Below are 6029 nucleotides of genomic sequence, written 5' to 3'. Positions count from 1 at the left end.
GCGCGGGGGCCGGGCAAAGGACAGGGCGGCGGGGCTGGGCGGGCCTGGGGCCGGGCCTGGGGCCGGGCTTAGGGCCGGGCTTAGGGCCGGGCTTAGGGCCGGGCTTAGGGCCGGGGCCTCGGCCCCCGCCCGGGGCCACGCGGGAGGCAGCACCCCCCACCCCGCCGGCGGGGGGCCCGGAGCCGGGGTGGCGGGCCCGGGGGGGCGGAGGGAGGGCGCCGCGTGTGGGTGGGGCGGGCCGGGCCGCCGCGGCGGGGCCCGCCGGGAGCCGGCCGGGCTGGGGGCGGCCCCGAGCAGCCGCGGGCGCGCGTGTGCCGCCGAGGCAGCGGCGCTGCCGAGGCCCTTCTCTGCCCGCGCAGGGGTGCCCGCCCGGCCCCGCCGTGCCGCGGCTGCGGGGGTGCGCGGCGGCCCGGCGGCCGTCCCCTCCGCCGGCAGCGGGGCCTGGCGACCCTCCGGCCGCCCTGCGCGCCCCTCACTGCTCGCTGCAGGCCAGTAACAGTCTGCAGAGCGTTGCAACGGTAAATAACCTGTTCTTTTCCCTCAGTAATATTTCCTGAGCAAAGATTCCACTTACACAGGCTCTGTTCATTTTTAGAGTAGTCGGAAGTCCTGCGCAAAAAAATGACACCGTTTCTCCCAGCATGAGACCAACCTTCTTCCATGGAAGTGAGTGAAGGCAGCCTTTGGTGACACCCTCGATTATGCGAGCTGACAGTGGTGAGAGTTGGTTAGTGATCCGGACGCTGCTGCAGGGAGGGTCAGATTTATAAAGGTGAGAAATACAGATGGTTTTTTGTCAGTGTGCAGCATCACAGAGCAGGGGCAGGTGTCAGCTTTGTATGACTGGAGCAGCAGTCCACCTCACCAGAGTGTGCCCTTGTTAAATCTCTGACCGAACCAACAGAACTTCCTTTTTCATTCTTAAATACCATCTATCACTCTGTCTTACAGCTTCATTCCAGAAGAAAATAATTATCAGGAGTGGGTTTTTTCAGTTTCTTTTCACCCTTTTGTTTTGTTCTACCTTTTTCGTATCCATTTGTTTCTGACATCCCTTCTGTTCCTCTTACCTAATCTGTGAGTATGAGCCATTTAAGAGTAAGTAGGTTCAGAGCCTACTAAAGAAGAGAGGATGATCTTGAAGTCATTCAGGAGAGATTAAGTTCTTTTTTTTAAAATGGGACACATCTACTTCAGCATGGATGAAAATAAAACCTTACATATTACATATTCACTGGGAAAGGTGCATTCTCTTTCTCAGTTACACAAAGGATTAAGCAAATATATTGATCAGATGAGACGTGCAAGCAAAATATTTCTGAGATAAATTTTAGAAGAATTTATATAAGTGTCTTGAGTATTCTTGGTAAGTTAATACTTATTAACATAGAGAAAGAAGTACTTGATGTTATGTGTAGTGTCTTCCATCCAACTATAAACCTCTAAATAATGTATTTTGGCTTTTTAGAGTACATCTGCGGGAGATGTTAAGGGAATTAGGAGTCTCTTGGCAGCTAACTAGACACAGAAAACTCAGCTGTTCTTCTTTAAAGATCTAGAAAATATTTTTTAAGGTAGAATTCTAGAACAGTGGAGCAATACAGTGATGCTGCAATTACTTCAGGAGGGTGTATGCATCAGAGATCCAAACAGAACGGCATGAAGCCTTATACTGTCTACTTCATACATTGGCAGTAATCTTGGAACTTATCCAATATGCCAATAAAGTAACTGAACCACACCAAAAGAGACTAGAAAACCAAAAGCACTAGCCTTGAAACAAATCTCTCTCTTACGCACTCACCCACACGCATAAGCAGGTCTGAAATTCTGCCACTTAGAGGCACTAGCATAGAAGCAATACATGATTTACAAAAACAGATGCTGTACCTCATAACTTTATGATGTTATGGTAAATTGTCTCAACTTACTAGTTGGTAAAATAGAACATTATGCAGTTACTCTTGTGTATATCACTCTTGCGATCATCTTGTCTGTCATCTGACTGGTTGTGCTCAGTTGTTTTATGTAATATTTTATAGTTGTTTCATAATTGCCACAGAGCATACAGAACTCCAGAGTAGTTGACAGCAGTCCACAGTGAAGGAGCAGGATTTCCTACATCCTCATACGGTTATTTCTTAATTACCATAGTATCAAAAAGGAGAACTCCACTCAGTTTGTATGATCACTCTGTACTGAATGGCTCCTCTTCACCGCAGTAACTCTCAGTTCAGCTACTCGTTTCCCTCAGTTGAAGAAGAAAATGAAGTAATCAAACTGTACATGTATAATGCACACATACAAACTCTCACATGTGTAAATATGTATTTTAAACATATAAGTGGCTAAGTGGCAGAAGGTCTAGGGATATCAAACCTCAAAATACTTGATTTAAAAAGACAGCAAATGACCAGTTTTTGTCATCTCTTCCCTTTGTGGCCTTTGCACTTACACTGATAAACTCTCGTCCCTCTTGGTGCCAGGGAGGTTTGGCCCACACACATGAACAACGCGTATAACCATGTAACCATTCTGAGAAGCCCTGCAGCAGTGCAACTGCATGAAAAGTCTTCATTAAAGCCCGTGTTGGTTGCAGTGCCTGCTGTCAAGATCGCTGTGGTCTCACCGAGGTAACTCCAACTCAGTTTCTGCCAGAGGTGCCTCTTGGCAGGCCAGTTCTACCACTGTACATTGCAGGTTGTACAATGGTCTGTTAATGTGGACCTGTTTATCATCGTATCAAGTTTGCAAAGGTACTGCGCTCCTGATTTTTCTATAGAATGCACAGTACCATGCACAATTCATACCAGCACAAAGGACTCCTACCAATGCATGAAAGCCATCTTTAACAGCATAAAATACCAGTAAACTTGCCAAAAGAGGTTTTTGCAGGTTAAAGTTGCACATACATGTGAAGCTGGGCCAGTGTAACTGTTAGCTGAGGATAGTTGGGGTCTGATTTCTTGTGGTAGTCATGAGGTTCCCGCAGTGAATGTGAAGGTCAGGCCCACGTTTCTGAACTGATCCTTCTCCAAAGGAAGAAGGAAGATAATTTCCTTGTTCCTAGTGTTATAGGGGGCTAGAAAGGAGGGGGCAGGTGAATGAACAGCAATAATCCTGTTTTTCATCTCTGTAATTCCCCATACCTTGAATGTAGAGACTGAAGGAAGGGTGGATATCTGAGGTAGATGTCTTGAAATGCTCCCTATGTTCTCAGGGAAATCAAAGGAGTTGGAAAAAAATACTCAAAATGCTTGGAAAGCCTCCTCCCACCCCCAAATGTCATAGGGCTCCCCAGTCCTGATAATAAGGGGTTTTTTTCAGTGAAGATGAAATGTATGAAGTCTAATACCCTGAGGGAGGGAGAAAGGGTGTGTGCATATTTGTGTGTGTGTGCTCACATGAAAACCTAGGTGGCTTTCAAGAATCTGGATGGCATCCAGAGATTTTATCATGGTTACAAGGCTGTATTAGCAGTTGTGCATGAGGATTTTTAAAACCTCCTTTGAAAATGGAAAGTCACTCCTTTAAAAGTCTTCTTTCCAGGCATGGAAAGCTGCCCTGCAATCCACTGTGACTCACAGGAAAACATCCAGAGACTCCCAAATTATAGAAATTAGCAGCTGAGACAAGTTGTTTTGACTACATGAGCTCACTATAGGAAACAAAAAATGTTTCCTATTTGTAAGAACTCTCTTGAATTCTATCCTGAAGATTACATTTCAGTTCAAATACAGTAACAGGGAGGTGATGGTTCAGCAAAGAGAGTACAGAAAATGGCTTACTGGCTTGAAACCTATTTGGATTAGCAGGGACTGACAGCTTTCTTTATTCGAGAAGATATTTACCACCATCAGTCCAGTTACCAATGGATAGATGCTCACTCAGAAAAGCATATTCGTATTTGCTGGAAGTTTCAGCAGAAACACCAAAGAACATGTGAGTATGTTCTTGCTTAGCTCTGGCTAATCTCTCACACATCTAGAATGCATCTTCATAGGATACTTCCTTGGGCGGGGATCCACTGGCAGGATGATACATTCTGTATAATCATAAAGAATTAAATACTTTAACTGTCTCAGATCCTGCCAAGCAATACATGGTATTGTTTCTCTGTCATTATTCTTAGAAAAATGCCATCGTATTTTCCAGAGGCCTCAGCAGGGAAGTCAAAGGCCTTGTTGATATACAGTACCTATGAATCTGTCTCCAAGCCTCCAACGTTGTGAGCATTTGGACACACTAACAAGACTACGTTGGAAGAGGGCAGATGAAAGAAAAAGGAGAAAACAAATGAGGCCACAGTGAAGTCTTTCTAAAAAGTGTAGGGGGAACATTGCTGATCATGCTAATAAAATTCTGAGGTATCTTGTGTTGAACTTAGGAATTCTGAGCAGAAATGCGGGTGACTGTGTCTGTGAAGCGTAAAATACAAATATGTCTTACACCACATCCGCAGTACAACTGGTAGACTGCACTTACCTGACTAGTCTCTTCCCATCTTAATGGTTAGTCCGTGAGTTTTATGTATATCCATGAAGGCAAGCGTTTGTATACAGACCCAAACTGGTTTATGTTTCACAATAGATAGGGGCATGTGGAAACAGACTGTGGGCTTTGCATTGGCTGTGCTTAAATTTATGTGGGGTGAATTAAATGCTGCGTGTAAAGAAACTGTGGCCAGCTAGGAGAAACACGTAATTGCTAAACTGGACATTAGACTCCTGGTGAAAATGCTACATCGGTAACAATCTAGATGTTGACACCTCCAGAACGGAGAACCCAGGGATTCTTACCACTGATGGTAATGTTCAGAAGCATGAACTTTTGGAGGGCCTAAAGAAGATGGCTGTTTGCTCCAGGACTGGTGTTTTTGCCAACCTCAGGCTGCCTTTCTCCTCCTTTTCTGTGACATCTGTATGGGAAAATGGATCTGCAAGGCCACGAGTGTGCTGCTGCTCAGCAGAGAGGCAGTATGCCTGTGAGATGGAAAAGAACCATTAAATCATGTTGTTCCAGTGAGCTCTGTGAAACTGAGGCATTCCAGTAGCTTACTGACACAGAGTGCTGCTCCCTGGAGACCTGCAAAAGAAAAGGTATTTCCGCAAGGCAATTGTGGCAAACAGCTGACCTGGCACATTCACCCAAATGCACAGCGTGAAGAGGAACCGCAAAGATAGGCACAGATAGACAGCGCAGACAGCATTTGCCCGAGGGGTACATGTCTATTATCGTCAGATGGTGATTAAGGATCCTTCTCTGCTGGGGTTTTGCCTGCAGGACCGATGAGATTTCCTAGACAGGTTGCAAGCTTAACACAGACTTAAAAGCAGCGAAGTAAACAGTACTGCAGCCCCAGAGCAGACCAAGATCCAGAGCATTTCCCAGGGCACATTGAGAGCTGAGAGATAAAGTGCTGACACATCCATAGACTTATTTCCATATTTCCAGAAATATGTCAGTGCCCCACGTGTAAGGTAATAAAGACAGTAATTATGGATTTAGATAACAGTATAAAACCAATGCAAAATTTACCTCATGTTTTATGTCAAAAAAAGATGGAGGACATATAAGCAACTTGTAAGTGCTGCCTTTGAACAAGTCAGCGTTGGTCTGTCAAGATAGATGTATGCCCTGACAACAGTGTACGTAAGACAAGAGTGCCTCCCCTGGAAAGTCGCCCTCAGAACAGCTCTGCAAGCCAGATCGTGTGGCTAAGTTGGGCTTGGGCTTAGGCAGAAGCACTGAGGGCTGGGCCAGCCGCAGTGAGGAGAGGTAAATGGCACTAGTCCCATTTTTGGCTCTACCGAGGAGATACTTGAGCCTTGCCTGTGTTCTCCAACTGGGACACGAGGGGTTTTGGTTTTGGTTTTCTCTGACACCATGCAATAACATTTTAGCCTTAGCACAGCTTTATAAAGCTGCTTACATAAGCTAAAGACTCTCCTTTAAGTAATGGGCCACTGGAAACAATGGAGAGGAAAACCACTGGGCATTCTAGAGGGCATCACCTTTTCTTATGATTT

At 45.6% G+C, this 6029-nt stretch overlaps 1 long non-coding RNA gene across 1 annotated transcript; it reads left to right on the top strand.

Annotated features, from left to right (window-relative positions):
* The first annotated feature begins 372 nt into the window (after positions 1-372).
* On the top strand, positions 373-5113 carry LOC141973675 (uncharacterized). The gene is made up of 3 exons (XR_012635587.1): positions 373-518; positions 596-772; positions 4133-5113. It is a non-coding gene; the product is annotated as an uncharacterized LOC141973675 (long non-coding RNA).
* The last annotated feature ends 916 nt before the right edge of the window (positions 5114-6029 follow it).

This window comes from Athene noctua, chromosome Z (assembly GCF_965140245.1).
Source record: "Athene noctua chromosome Z, bAthNoc1.hap1.1, whole genome shotgun sequence".
Taxonomy (NCBI): Eukaryota; Metazoa; Chordata; class Aves; order Strigiformes; family Strigidae; genus Athene; species Athene noctua.
Note: the sequence above shows the minus strand (reverse complement) of the source record. Positions and strands in the feature narration are given on the sequence as shown.